Below are 17,356 nucleotides of genomic sequence, written 5' to 3' on the forward strand. Positions count from 1 at the left end.
TCATATGAAACAAAGTTAAAGAGATTATAAGTTTCTGAAATATAATGTAGTGCTGCTGTGTTATCGGAGAAAGTTTATAATCTAATCACAGTATCTATATATAAATTTACGTAAGGGCAAAATTCGGTAAATCGCGCATTATTTATAAATTTACGTAAGGGGAAAATTTTGTAAATCGCGCGTTATTTCTAGAATGTTTACTCGATGGTGGTATATAAAGTTGATTCATACTTTCGATACTGATTTTAACCACTTGATGTAACCCTGTTTACTAATTAAATTTAGTTAGATAATTAATTATTGACAATTAAAACGAATTTAGGTTCAACGATTTGCCCCAAATAGGGGTGTTTTCCGATCGTGGTATACACTGAAAAATACCTGCACACAATAATACGAGGATACTTCGCATTTTCCTATCTCCTCTCACGATAATTGTTTTTAATAGCTGAAAACCGGTTGAACAGCTCGAGTACAGTATCATAATGTTGAAGACAGGCCGATTTTCTTTAAAAAATACTATTTTGATAGATTTAATATACGTTTATACAAATGTATTGATTTGCGATGAATGGAATGGAACATTCCAATCTCTCAGACTACGTACGTACATTTTTTACGCTGAACTTATATCGTCGTGAGGTGGTTTCCCGAATGATCGTAAAATCAAAACGGTACTGGGTATGACCAACTAGCGTTATTGTCACCGACTAGTCATCCATTCATAGAAGTACTGATGTAGTAGCCTACCTGTACGGTGACCATAGAATGTGACCCGAGGCATGACTAACTACGACTTTTAGTTGATAGAAGATTGAAAAAATTACTGTGTATTCGAGAACCATCATGGACACGACCTAGATGGTACGCGAGCGAAGTGAGTCTAGTGTATTCAATTATCTCAACACAAATACCAATTGAAATGGCATGGTTTCTGTGATTAGTTCTTTAGTTCTTTTAAATATGTCTACTATAATCTTTCCCATCTCTTATGAAAATTGTTTTCAATACAATCAATTGCCTGTTGTAGATGCAAACAAGGAAAACGCTTGTCCATCATTATTAAGTAAGTTATCAGGGATAGTTATTTCTTCAGGTTGATGTACTTACATTTCCAACACATAACCCTTACCTTCTATCACGTAAAGTATTAAGAGTATACACCTGTTCATGTGCGCCATATTATTGCTCATATATTCTTTACCAAAATAATTTTGCAAGTACGGTAATGTATTGATTCAACATTACTTTGTTTACCAATTGGAGTTGTATATTCATGTGAAGTAAACAAGGTCAACACTCGGGAAACCAAATTTTCTGGAAAAAAGCAATGGATTTGATACTGCATGCCATTTTTTTCTATTATTAACCATATTAGGAAGAAAAAATAAAATTTCAATTATTGCTATATTTTGGGGTTAAAGGTCACCAAATACATGCCAAAAATACCAAAAAATCGTATTTTTAAAATAAAACTATTAGAATAGTTTAGATTCACGGTGATTCTAGAAAAAATAACAGCGAATTTATCAAAACTGTTGTTTTTGCTCTTTTAAATTGAAATGTCATGGTTTCTATCAGTTTCCATGGTTACAAGACACTATTAAAATTTACCAAACATTATTAGTGGATTTATATAATTTAAGATGTCTTCTTCCTAAACAATATTAATTAATCATTTAATTAATTTAATTAGTCATTTTTGGACTTTTGGCACACTTTGAATTGATTCTGGCCCACTGTGTCACGGGCCAAGAGCTATTCTTTTATTATTCATTTTTTTTTTTTAAATCGGTAATTGTGACCCTTTAAAACTTGTTGTTGTATATGATGTGCCAGCGTGCTACGTTCTAAGCATTGGAGTAGTAAAAAACCCAATAAAAGTGACATTGGGTAGACTTGTAAATGGTAGTTGCGAATGAATTGCCGTTTCTTACAAAGGGAGCATACTACCTCTCGTAACTACGCATTTTGGATATGTATAGCATGGCCCCTGGATGTCGACGCGTGAGCTGGGTCAACTTCTAAATATAGTTAGTTATAAATGTTTATTACAAAGGGACACCGCCAGATAAGTGCGTCCTATCACTAGTAAGTAACTTGATTCAGATTTTGGTCATTGTAACTTTGATACAGCACAGATATCGACGCGTGAACCGCAATGAAAATGAGTTTGTGAATTAGACATTTTACTGTAATATTAAATATATTTGTTACTAGAAATTAGTTTGATAAAATATATTCTACAAAATTAGTAGGCCTAATAATTGTTTTCCCTCATAAATAAAGGGAAGATGGGGATGGGGACTCGTGTCTGTTTATTAGTGAGAATCAATCAGGCATTTTAATTAAAATGCAGACCGTCTTAAATTACTTGACATGTTTCGATAAATATAGTAAATATATTCTCATCATCAGAACTGTAATCAAAGCCTAGAGTACTTGTATACGTACTACAATGTTGCGTTTAAATGAGTCAATAATTAGCATGAGAATAGATTTATCGAAACATGTCATGTCATTTTAAGACCGTCTGCATTTTCATTAAAATAATGCCTTATGATATTATTGATCATCACTCATAATTTGGTGGTATTATACATGGTGTGCCTGTTTATGTACAGTGAAAGAGCTTATTTTAGTATCCTATAATAATATATTTTCTATATAAAAGAATATGGTATTTCAAATCAGGTACAAAAGCCGACGATCCGAGCGAATTACATGTTTAAAAAAAATCGGAAAACACCCATTTGTTATTTTCAAAACACATTGCATGTCGGCGAGGTCCGATGGCACATGCGTGACTGGCGGAATAATGCAACAAAAATGAAAAACGAAAATGGCATGTTGTGTTGTCTGTAGGCCTATTCAGTAGTTAGTTTTTCAGATACCACCTTTGACAGTGGCAGAATCGGGTGTTTATTTCAAGCTCACATAAACGGGCAATGAAATCCTCGTTATTAAAAAAAAACCCATTATTTAAGCTTATTCACTATAGTATATTTAAATTATCTACTTATTAATTTATTTGTATATTGTTTTCTCTTTTTACTTGGTTAGATAAAACATGTTACCGAGAAACGAAAAACATTCTAGTTGAAATTCTTTATGTATACCCACAGATTGCACCATTTTCTGTATACTTAATTAGGTACTCTTTTCGTATACATGTATTGCTGTTGGGAATAGATAAATATTTAACTTTAATATAGTGGTACACAACAATGAAAGAAAAGGTGAAAACAACATTTTTGTTACGTTCTTATCATTAGAAATATTCTTGCGACTGACTGCCGGTCAGATATAAAAAAAAAGTTACAAAGAATAAATTGTCACTGCATACTCATCCATCAAACTAGCTGTCATCGAGCAAATACTCAATTCACAGTCATTCAGTTAACAAAAAATGCACTTATTTTCGGGTGATTTTTTTTGTATTAGGCCTAATTGTTTTATATTATTGTAGATCATTGTTTTCTTTGTTTTTACTATTATGATGCCAATTATATATTGGAAAAAAGGATTTGATCGAGTCGACTTTAGATTTGCAAGTAACAGAGAAGCATTTCTCTTGTCCGTTGTCAGATGGTTATTGAATCTTTGTTGTTGATTTCTCTAATACTTATGTAATTAACCACTTTACGTCACCCTGCATAGTAGGTATTAACAATATGTATTCGAACTCTAGTAACTTTCCTTTTCCGATACCTATCTTTGACTCAATGTATTTCATTTCTTTTATGAATATGAACAGTTTGTCTTAAATGAAATTTAAATTGAATTTGAATTGCGTGTATATTGTATTAACAAATGTATGTAATTTTAGTATTAATTTGTTTAAAATTAATCTTATGAGGGTTAGTTTTATAGGAACAATAGTACTTGTTTTATTTGTTTTGGCAATTAGTGCAATTAAAGCGTAATTAATTCAGCAATCGTCCTGAAGTAGCTCGTAAATGGGAACATCTAAAATGTATTGCCGACTATATTATTCCGCATATGCCGGATATACCAGTATCTCTGTTGATTGGTAATAACGTACCTAATGTCATACGTCCAAGGGACATTAAAGCTGGTGGTGATAGTCAACCGTATGGTCAAAAGTCGCTACTGGGATGGGGTATTGTAGGAACTGTGTGTAAAGATGAGGATTCATCAATATCTCATCGAAATCTCGTGTTACCCTCATCCTGTAAGGAAATTATAACACCTTCACAAATTAATCAAATGTTTGAGCTTGACTTTGCAGATCAAAAGATGACACCTTTGTCATTGGAAGAGAAACTATTTCTTCAGATAATGGATGAGAACATCAAACAACGTACTGATGGACACTATGAAATGCCTCTTCCATTTAGAAACAGTGATGCCTCTCTTCCAAATAACGTATCATTAGCTAAGAGCAGATTGGACAATCTAAAGCGACGCTTTAACTACAAACCTCAATTCAAAAGTGACTACATTCAATTTATGAACCAAATAATTAATCAATGTGCAGAACCAGTTCCTGTTGATAGCATTGTGGTAAAGGGTAAAGTAAACTACGTGCCACATACAGGTGTGTATCACTCGAAAAAACCTGACCAAATACGGGTAGTGTTTGACTGTTCAGCTAGATTTAAAGGTGTATCTATTAATGATTGTTTATTACCAGGACCTAACTTACTTAACCACCTTTTAGGTGTATTGCTTCGTTTCAGACTTGAAAGAGTGGCTCTAATGTCCGATATACAAGGAATGTTTCATCAGTTTGTTGTGGCTGATAGGCACCGAGACTTTCTTAGATTCCTGTGGTGGAAGAATAGTGATACTTCGGAGGAAATTCAAGAATATCGAATGAAAGTGCACTTATTTGGTGCAGCCAGTTCACCAGCATGTGCAAATTATGGACTAAAACGGGCAGCGAGCGACGGCGAGAAGGAATTCGGTAAGAATGCCGCTAACTTCATTCGTAACAATTTCTATGTAGATGATGGGCTGATATCTGTATCATCACCGGATGAAGCTATTAATCTGATTGCTAGCAGTACAGCCATGTGTGCTAAGGCTGGTTTACGCTTACACAAGTGGGTTACGAATGACAGAGAAGTGTTAGAGACGATTCTTCAAGATGAGCGAGGTAAACTAATTAAAGAAATAAACCCTAAATCTGACCCATTACCGCTGGAACGAGTGCTTGGGGTATCATGGTGTGTGGAAAGTGATTCTTTTAATTTCCGAATTGAACTGAACGATCGTCCTCCGACCAGAAGGACTATTTTAGGTACTATTTGTTCTATTTATGATCCATTCGGATTTGCAGCTCCCGTACTAATTACAGGAAAGTTGATTTTACAGGCTATGTGTAAGCAGAATTTAGACTGGGATGAACCGTTAACATCTGAATTACGGACCAGTTGGTTACAGTGGTATGAAGATATTGTTCATCTTGGAAAACTACAAGTTAGTCGATGCTACAAACCACAAGGGTTCGGAGAAGTCAAGCAGGCAGAAATTCACTATTTCTCAGATGCCAGTGAAGTAGCATATGGCCAATGCACGTATTTAAGATTGATAAATCATGATAACATTCCTTCTATTTCTCTACTATTAGCTAAAGCCAGAGTGACGCCAGCTAAGAGGAAGATCTCTATACCGAAACTAGAACTAACTGCAGCGGTGCTATCTGCTCGTGTCAGTGAATTTGTAAAGCAAGAGTTGCCGTATGATTTGAGAGAATACTTCTGGACGGACAGTATGGTAGTCCTTGGATATTTGCAAAACGAATCCAAAAGATATCAAGTTTATGTAGCGAACCGAGTTCAACAAATCAACGATGCAACTTCAATAGGAAATTGGAATTACATAGAATCATCTTCCAATCCGAGTGATAAAGTCAGTAGAGGTGTACGTGCTAAGCAATTGATCTCGGAAACCGGATGGGTGAGTGGTCCTACATTTCTTCACCAACCAGGTCCTACTAAACAAAGGCGGTTGGCCGAAATCGATGAAGAATCTCGTAAAACTGTTGCTTCGGAACTAAAACGTATGCATTCATTCCACACTAATGTTGATAAAGTTGTCTTTCAGAATGATGATCCACTCAAACGTATTTGCAGCCAGTTTTCAAATTGGATGTTACTTAAGAAGGTCGTAGCACAACTTCTTACTTTCAAAAAGAAACTGATGCTGGCAGCAAATGTTCCAATCAAGAAAGGTGGAGTAATGGATAGAATATCCACAGACATACGACTTAATGTTCAAGACTTACAAGTTAGCGAAACAATTATCTTAAAATATATTCAATCTGAATATTTCTCTAGCGAAAAATCTGTATTATGTGGTATTCGAAGAAATGACGAAATACAAAACAAAGGGACTAAGAAAAGAAATCGTAATTTGAAACGAACCAATGGAATATATCGTCTGGATCCCTTCCTAGACGAAGATGAACTTATTAGAGTCGGTGGGAGAATGAGAAATGCGGTAGCTCCAAATGAGGTAAAACATCCCATCGTAATCCCAAGAAAATCCACAATTACCAATTTATTAATAGATTATTACCACAAGAATGTTAATCATATGGGCAGAAGTACAACACATAATAGCATAAGGCAGAATGGATACTGGATCGTGGGTGGTAATTCAGCTACATCACAATACATTTATAAGTGTGTAACTTGCCGAAAACTAAGGGGACCATTATCAACCCAAAAAATGGCTGATCTTCCTTTGGATAGACTAGAACAACATCCTCCATTTACTTATTGTGCTGTTGACATTTTTGGACCTTTTCTTATTAAAGATAGACGAAGTAAGGTGAAGCGGTACGGTGTATTGTATACATGTCTTGCATCTAGGGCTGTACATCTAGAATCTGTGAACTCATTAGAGACCGATTCTTTCATCAACTCGCTAAGACGATTTATCAGTATTCGTGGGCCAGTTCGTCAAATTCGGTCAGACCAAGGTACGAATTTTGTTGGCGCACGCAACGAATTTGAAGAAGAGAAAATTAGACAATATCTGTTAGATGAAAACTGCGACTGGATTTCGTTTAAGTTCAACGTCCCGTCAGCTAGCCACATGGGTGGCATATGGGAACGCATGATACGTACAGTAAGAAGTGCGCTTGAACCTCTACTACAACGTTGTGGCGAGCAACTTGATGACGAATCTTTCAGAACATTATTAGCCGAAGTTCAAAATATTGTGAACTCTCGCCCTTTAACTATAAATACTTTATCCGAGGTTGATTCACCCGAACCTCTTACTCCAAACCATTTATTAACCATGAAGGCGAAAGTTATTCTTCCTCCCCCAGGTACGTTCCAGAATACAGATGTGTATTGTCGTCGACGATGGCGAAGAGTGCAGTATGTTGCGGAGCAGTTCTGGCAACGCTGGAAAAAGGAGTACATTACAACTCTTCAGACTCGTCAGAAATGGACTTACCAAAAACGTAATATGGAAATTGGAGATGTTGTTTTGATAAAGGACGATAATGCTGCTAGAAACCAGTGGAAACTTGGAATAATAAAAAATGTGTATGCCAGTGAAGATGGACTTGTGCGGAAAGTACAACTCAAAATTGGAAAAGACAAGACACTTGATCGACCTGTACACAAATTAATTTTATTGGTTGCAACAGATAAAATGGAACTCTAAATCATACAAACTGTATTGAATGTTCATTCCCCGTCAGGGAGCCAAGCATAATATTTAGATAGGCGTATAAAAAGTATATATAAAATAAATGATAAAAATCGTAATCTAATATGCAAAGTTTGTGAAAACTTTGCAGGGAGCCATGTAACGGCAGTATGTGTAGACTAGCAAACAATTACGTAATTGTTGTATCTGGGTTAATTTGCATAAATGCCAGACCAGGCGACGTATAAAAGAATCTCACTGGCTAGTGTGGCTAGTTGAGATGATGCCAGCGTATAGACCGGAGGTCTTAGTTATTAGTATAAAGAAGTTACACTATATGAAGTACACAATAAAATATTTCGATTGTTGCATGATACAAGCCTTCCGTGTTCTTTATTACGTATTATTCTCAACTCAAAGAAGTGGCCAGTGAGGCCGCAGTTACACTTGAAACGATTAAGCATATATAATCTACGGCTACTATTAGAAATCATATTGCTAACAAGAGTATCCCATCTTAAATTTGCTTGTATAGGGATACGGAGAATTTTTATTTCATGCACAAAATCCAGCAATTTACCACCTATAACTAAGTTTGGAGGATCGGGAGGGTGTTTTTTAAAACAGACTTGCAAGGCTTTACATTTTGATGGATTGAGTTTGAGAAAGTTATCTAGATCACAGACGTCAGAATCAACAAAAGTGGGATCGCTAGCACGACGGACCTCAAGAAGGCTAATATCGTCAACATACTTAAATTTAGATGATTGGGCGTTTACGGCAGCATCGTTAATTATAACGTTAAAAATAATTGGTCCAAACTTAGTACCATGAGAGACGCCACAAGAGAGCGTTACCCATTCAGAGAGTTCGGAATGGTAACGAACTCTTTGGCGTCTGTTGGTAAGAAAGTCAACTACCCAGGGCAATATTTCATTTCGAACACCAAGATCAAGAAGCTTTTGGATTGCAAGCGTATGACTGTGTTTGGTTTGTCAGAGCTTTTATAAAGAGTGTCCAACATCTCAACCAGACAATGAGTTGTTGAAGATCCCTTAATTCCAACAAATTGATGATGATCAATTCGGGGGGGGGGGGGGGAGATATCGTTACCGAACAATTTACAAACAAACTCCTCAAATACTTTTGCTAGAATCGACGTGAGGGATATAGGGCGAAGATTTGAAACAATAGCAGGTTTAAATTTAGGGATAGGGGTAATAGTGGCGTCTTTCCACATTTGAGGAATGGAACCTTGGGCAAGGGATGCATTAGGAATACTAGTAACAGGGATACTAAATTCGAATCCAAATTTTTTAATCAATAAGTCCATCGGGTCATGTTAATTATTAAGGCTGTGAACATTTTCCAGATTTGAATCTGGGGTGGGGGTGGGGGGAGATGTAAGGTTGGAAGGTAGGCTGGTATGGCGTTCAATCGGGCGGCTATTATGTGAGATTGGGGCAAAATTCTGATTGATTGCCTTAACTTTGGGGGACTCCGGGGACTAGCCGCCATCGGGCAAATACTCAATTCACAGTCATTCAGATTTTTAAAAAAATGCACTTATCTATTTACGTCACCCTGCATAGTAGGTATTAAGGTATTATTAGAACTCTAGTAACTGTCCTTTTCCGATATCTATTTTCGACTCAATGTATTTCATTTCTTTTATGAATATGAACAGTTTGTCTTAAATGAAAGTTAAATTTAATTTGAATTGCGTGTTTATTGTAATTAACAATTGTCTGTAATTTTAGTATTAATTTGTTTAGAATTAATCTTATGAGGGTTAGTTTTATAGGAACAATAGTACTTTTTTATATGTTTTGGCAATTAGTGCAATTAAAGCGTAATTAATTCAGCAATCGTCATATTCCATTTGAAATACTACGTCCTGTAAAATTACTAGAATGTTCTCATGGTTGTATTGCGGCGCCTTTCCACGTATCATTTTAGCGCATCCCATCCTATTACTATTGAAACCGAATTGAAACATTTTTAAAAAGCTTTTTATGATGGTCACAAAATACCAAGACACATTAAAGGAACACTAATCGTCAGATATATGTAATGAGAAATATACAAACAATGATGTTGTTGTGATGTCGAGGGGGGGTGGGGGGTGTTAGGTGTGGCGGCGTTCATTCGGGGAGGCATTGCTGGTAACGTTTTATAATAAAATAAATTCCCCTAGATATGAACAAGTACAACACCGTATTTGATATTATCAAGAAGTGATAACAGTAAACAATGGTATGAAAATACTTGGTAAATAAATAGATATAGCAGTCAATGAATTATTCAACACATATAATTGTGTTTGTGTTATAATACAATATTGTGTGTATAAATATATGTTGCGGGGCGTTTATTAGAGGGTGGATGTTGCATATTACAAATATGTGTTATGGGGGAGACGGCGTTTATTCAAATAAATTCGGTAGGCCTAATTGGTATATAATCAATACATTATTTAGTTTAAATCAAACACCAAATAATGAAAAGCATAAGTGAGCTGTTTCGGCATAAGGAAAACGTTTTAAACGGCTTGCAACATGGGCCAAAGCACCCCGGGTCTCAATGGCGATACAGTACATGTACCAGAACGTACCAGTTCCAGAAACGGATGAAACACGAATTTAATTAAGTATGAAAGCAAAAATAACAACGGACAATGATTAAAAGTTTCCCAAAAAATTGGTGAATTAAACTAAAATTTGAACTCAATCATCACCGTGGTTAGTTCGGGATATCCCCGTTAACTCGCACAGTGTAACAAACATCTTAAAAAACGCACATACTCTCTGACCTGACAAAAGAAACTGTTCATAGTGCTGAATTATGTATATTTTTACAGTATTAAGTGCGAATAACCAATCAAGTTAATAGTGTATGTTTTCTTCGCAAAAAACCCAATGTATTGTATGTGATATTTTTCTTGATAGTATAATATTCAATTAGTTGGTGGATATGATGCGTTCTGAAAGTCCAACTACGATTTAATTTTAAACAATGTTAATATATGTTTTGGTATCGGAAAATTTCATAGTTTCGATGCATTAAATATACACATTTTGAGAGCTAAAAGATGTATATTCAACTGAACATTTCAGAGGACCCACAAATTTAAAGTCATTGTTAAAAGAAATATTGAAAAAAATGTATTGCTATTGAGTATAGTCTGCCTTTAAACTACCCATGATATGTATACATTTTTGCTTGATTGGTTTTGTATCTTGTTGTTGAAAACGAAAGTGTGAAGGTTTTGGACAGTTTTGTCACCAAGTGCGCGTGACAGGTATTACAAAGTGTTATTTGACGATTATTACAAAGTGCGACAGGGAGTTTACATATAGTTATTATAATTATATGCGATGTTTTTTTTTCAAGACAGTTTATCAGGAATTTCTTGAGTTTCGGGATCATTAATTTGATGAGATTTGGCTTGGAGGTATCCAAGTCCAAGTAAATGACCGCGACTTTTAAACTATCTTTGGTTGATCTGACTTCTCAATGTCAAGATTAACCTTGATGGGGCAGCGTTGTTTCGAATCATGGTGCAGTTTTCGACAATACAGTTATCCTCACTACAAAGTAGACCTGAGTTGTTTCATTTAGGTATGTTATTACCGATACGTTCTTTAAATTGTAAAATTAGCACTTTGTTTTAATCACACTGAATTATATAGCACATATTAGTATTAATGTTTGTAACACTTACATTTTCCTGAAGATCCAAATTAGCTCCAGCCTTGATCAAAATAGTGCAAACATCTGTGTGGCCGTTTAATGCAGCCACATATAAAGGTGACGCTCCAGTCTGAAATATTACAAACATTATGTTATAGTATGTTTCACTCTAAACAAAGTATTATAATAATTGTCCTGAAATCAATACAATGTGATCAATTAAAAATAACGTTATGGATTTAAATATGCTACATTGTTAAATTAAATAAAGAGTAATGTATTGTATACGTATATATTTGTCTTGCTTGTATAACTTTTATAGTACTTTATAAATGTAAAACAAGTGTTTCTTTGCCTGAAATGTAAACACTTCATCCGGTAGTGCTAACTAGTCTCAGTGTAAATTATGATAAAGTGTTGACGGGAGGACGTTCTGCCGATAGAGGGCCAAAATCACGTATTTTTTTTATTTATTTATTTATTTATTTATTCAATATATCGTAATCGCAGCACAAGGCTGAATTAAAACAATATTAACATGATAATGTACACATCAAAAGGACAAAAAAATCTAAAAAATAACAAATATAAAAATATAAAGGTACAAAATTCAAGAATCGATAAAAATATACAAAATGGAAAATAAACAAAAAGTAGCACACAAGCACGCGAGCAGAAATTGCACATTACGACCAATAAAACAAGAATCATTTGTCATTAAGGAGTTTGGCGAAAAGAATATAGCACTTTTGTCATATCTTTCGGTTCCTTCGATTTGGTACCTTTATGACAAATATGTATTTATATCGTTTTGAGAATGACAGAATTATTGTACTACTATAAATTGGTTTGTTAATGAATACGTTTATAAATACCTATTACAGTAAGTCATGTTAATGAAAATGAGAAGAAATTACAATAAAGGTGGGTGATTCCTACGAAAGATAACAAAAAATATCTTTCGGTTCGAGCACGGGGTATTATAAATTCGTTGGATTTGCGTGCGTTTAAGTGCGTTAAGATATGTGTCGTACTTAGGTTCCAATATAATCCGAAGCGCTCTTTTTTTATTTCGCTCAATCATGAGAGACTGTTTTATAGTAATACAACTATGTCACGCTGTTGAGGCATACACGACAATAGGACGAACGTACCCCACATAAACGGACACCAAATCGCAAGCAGAAATTCCCAAACGCTTGAGACGATTAAGCATATATAATCTACGGCTACTATTAGAAATCATATTGCTAACAAGAGTATCCCATCTTAAATTTGCTTGTATAGGGATACCGAGAATTTTTATTTCATGCACACAATCCAGCAATTTACCACCTATAACTAAGTTTGGAGGATCGGGGGGGGGGGTGTTTTTTAAAACAAACTTGCAAGGCTTTACATTTTGATGGATTGAGTTTGAGAAAGCTGTGACTAGCCCAGTTATCTAGATCACAAACGTCAGAATCAACAAAAGTGGGATCGCTAGCACGACGGACCTCAACAAGGCTAATATCGTCAACATATTTAAATTTAGATGGTTGGGCGTTTACGGCAGCATAATTAATTATAACGTTAAAAATAATTGGTCCAAACTAAGTAGCATGACGGACGCCACAAGAGAGCGTTACCCATTCAGAGAGTTCGGAATGGTAACGAACTCTTTGGCGTCTGTTGGTAAGAAAGTCAACTACCCAGGGCAATATTTCATTTCGAACACCAAGATCAAGAAGCTTTTGGATTGCAAGCGTATGATTGACGGAATCAAAAGCCTTGATGAAGTCAGTCGCAACTAACGTACCGACTGTGTTTGGTTTGGTTTGACAGAGCCTTTATAAAGAGTATCCAACATCTCAACCAGACAATGAGTTGTTGAAGATCTCCTAATTCCAACAAATTGATGATGATCAATTTGGAGGGAGGGTGGAGGGGAGATATCGTTACCGAACCATTTACAAACTCCTCACACACTTTTGCTAGAATCGACGTATATAGGGCGAAGATTGGAAACAATAGCAGGTTTAAATTTAGGGATAGGGGTAATAGTGGCGTCTTTCCACATTTGAGGAATGGAACCTTGGGCAAGGAATGCATTAAGAATACTAGAAACAGGGATACTAAATTCGCATGCAAATTCTTTAATCAATTTTCCAGGAAGTCCATCGGGTCATGGGGCTTTTACTGGCGTTAATTAATAAGGCTGTGAACATTTCCCAGATTTGAATCTGGGGGATGTATGGTTGGAAGGTAGGCTGGTAGCTTATGGCGTTCAATCGGGCGGCTATTATGTGAGATTGAGGCAAAACTCTGATTGATTGCATTAACTTTGGGGGACTCCGGGGACTGAAATGTTGGGATGGGATAGTAATTTATTGCTCATAATTTGGATTCCTTTATGCCAATTGGATGGATCATTCTTTTTTAAATTTGGAAGGCGGTCTTGATAAAAGGATTTTTTGCTGATTTGATAGAGAAAATGATTTTGTTTCTAAGGAAGCGCCACAGGTACGTTTCATTTTGGCAAAAGGCTACTTGGCGCTTTTTAATGAGAATCTTAATTTCTAAGGTTTGTCATTAGTATGCATTTTAGAAGTTTTTAGTGGAAAGTGAGTGTTAATAGCGCTATTGACTGTACGATAACATAAATCAGCCTTAGCTTGGGGTGACTTCGCTTCTAGGACTTCAACCCAAGATTGGCCAGTTATCCACCTCCCAAATTTAAACATACGATGCTTAGGCATAGGTATAAAAATACTTTTCCTAATATTACCATTTAATTTAAGGCCGCCCAGGACCCAAAAAACAGTATTATGGTCACTATTACAAATTGGTGCACCAACAACTGGTTTACAATAAACGTTATTAATATTAGTAACAAATGTCCAAAATAGCAAGTTCACGTGTAGGTGTCACGAACACTTGTTTCATAGAGTGAGCACGAAATGGGGTTGATATCAACTCTGTTAAAATCGCCCAGTATGACGAAACCAATTTCCGGGTATATTGTCTTTAACTGATCAACATTAAAAATTATGTGGTCAACTAGCACTTGCTGATGTTCAGATTTTGGATAAAGAAAGATAAACAGCACAGACAGCTATCGCAGACACCTTGCGTGGGAGTCGGTAAGGACGAACATACAGCCACAAACATTCAAGAACATTGGGAATAATAACATCTTTAATCGGCGTTGCATACAGGGATATTGTCCGTTACGTAGACGGCAACTCCGCCACCAGTTTTTTCCTCTCTTAATTTAGTGAAAACATTAAAGCCATCAATTGATAAGAAATCTGTCGAGATTTAATTCGACTGCCATGTTTCTGTTACAACAGCTATATCAATAGGGCATATACAGTTATTCGTAATAACGGCTTCTAATTCTTCAATTTTGTTGTGTACGGAGCGAGTGTTTGTAAGTAAAATAAGGCCATTTACATGGCTGCAGTCGCGTGCTCAAGTTAGTGTTTACCGACCAACCAACCGACCGACCGACCAACCGACCGAAATTGCTGAACATTAAAAATGTTGAAAATGTTTTAAAATAATGACAATGACAACTTCTTTTATTTTCTTTGTAGGCCTAAATAAAGCAAATAAATAAACAACAAAATTAACATTTAGAATTACAAAATTGATTTAACAAAGAAAAGGGGAAAATTCTTGAAGCAGATGCTTATATTTTTTTAATTTACACGTGCGTAGACTGTCACTTTTGACGTGTTCGTATAACGTAATTTCGAGTTGTAAAGTGAATCAAATATGATGACATTAAAGAAAGGTTGTAAAACAGAAATCGGGCAAAAAGATGGCGTAATAACGTGCAGTGTGCGTGCAAAAATCTGCGAACTCATTGCAATTTTTCAAACGCTTAAAATTGCCTGAAACGTACTCTAATTTCATCGAAAATAAATTTGACAATTTTTAAAATTGTAAGCCCGCGTACGCATGCGTTATATGCGCTACGCACGTAATTATATTTCCATATGATGAAAAATAACCTGATATTTATGAGTATTAAATTTTATTTAATTGTGATTCATGCTTGTGAAGATAATTATGATTACAAACGTGATTTCGTTAAATTGTGCGTAGACCGCGTAATTTTTGATTGCGCACCGTGAAAAACATAACCACATCGAAAAATGGACTTAGCTAGATGAAACTGATATCAAGACAATACCATATACAAGTTTGTTTGTGTTTTGACCGACCGACCAACCGACCGACATAATGAGCTGTAGAGTCGCGCGCACGCGACTAAAAACAAGTAGACCACCAACGGTTTTGGGAGCGAAATGAAAAGTGTTCTTACCCAAATCCGCCAGATGCTTGTCTTTAGAGATCGTGTTTACATATATTAAATTGGCATTAGGCCTACGTATCATGTAGTTGGCATCACGAAAATTAGCGATATGTCCATAGCACGAATAAAACAACACGTATTCTACGCTTAGTACCACCACGTTGGCCTCGTTTTCTTCGTTTAACCCGCTTGCAGGTGGTACGCAAATAGTTCGTCGAGTTCACGTTGTTCCACATGTGCACTACGCTGCTCCCGTGGTATGCATAACATTTAAACAAGATACAAGATAACGTTATTGTCAAATAGTTCATCAACGAAAAATTTGATTGGTTTTTCTCATGGCAACTTAATATAAAAATAGAATAAAATCAGTAAAATGTTAAAACACAAAGTAAAATACACAGAACTGTAAAATATGTACAAATAAGGATAAATGCTATCTGGTGTTCCCAGGTGTTCGAAAATACAATTATTTGTGTTTGTCGTCATTATATTTAAATATACATTGTGGGACAAATGACAGTCGGTACCATGCTGTCCGTAACCTTGATATTACTCTTAGTCTACACCCAGTACGATTAAACACGAAGGATGTACGGAGTGGATGAGTATCATCGTTCATAATTGCAATTCTTTTCTGTTCCATTCGATTAACATACATTTTCATAACACTAGGCAGATTATTATCTCCATGTATGCATTTCTTAGCTCTTTTAACTATGCGTTCAAATTGATTTTTATTGTATTCATACGTGTTACCATAGTAGCAAGTTAAGTTAAACATTAAAACACTTTGTATAACGGCTTTGTAGAAGAGTACAAGTATTTCTTCATTTACCCTAAAGTTTTTGAGTTTCCTAATGAAATACAAAGGTTGATTAGCAACAGTTGCTGCAGCCTGGTCTGTCCAGGTAAGTTTCTCATCAATCATGGTTCCTAAATATTTATATTTGTCAATATTTCAACAACTGCTCCTTCGATTATAAGTGTTTCAATTTGAGGTTTTTTAATTCTGAAATCAATAATTAATTCTTTAGTTTTCTTAATATTAAGCTCTACGTAATTATCGCCACACAGGTTTGTCTGACATGAAACCCGTTATTACAGTATCATCTGCATACTTGATGATGGAGCATTTAGGGTCTTCACATACATAGTCACTCGTATAGAGTGTAAATAAAATGGGGGATAATACACAGCCTTGTGGGGCGCCTGTGCTTACTTTGCATACTTTAGATTGCGCATCTTCTATCTTAACATACTGTAGTCGTTCCCTAAGGTAACCGATAAGCCATAGCAACATTTTAGAATTGACATTTAATTTATACAATTTATCGATAAGTAGGTGAGACTGGATACAATTGAAAGCACTGGAAAAGTTGATCTAATGAAAGATCTAGGCACATCAAAATGTTTATATACACTATCAGTATACACCATCACTGTATCATCAACACCTCTGTTTTGACTATAATTATGCAAACTGATTAACATCATTATCAATATCATCATTCGAAATAATCATTTTAAGCATTATTCTTTCCAAACATTTCATTGGATTTGGTGTCAAAGCTTTGGGACGGTAATCGTTTAAGGAAGTAATTTGTTTAGTTTTAGGCAATGGTGCTATTAATGAAGTCTTCCAAACAGTTGTGATAACTCCAGTATTAATAGTACGTTGGAAAAAAGTTGTAAATACTGGAGAGAGTTGGTGACCACAAAACT

This window comes from Antedon bifida, chromosome 5, assembly GCF_963402885.1.
Source record: "Antedon bifida chromosome 5, ecAntBifi1.1, whole genome shotgun sequence".
Taxonomy (NCBI): domain Eukaryota; kingdom Metazoa; phylum Echinodermata; class Crinoidea; order Comatulida; family Antedonidae; genus Antedon; species Antedon bifida.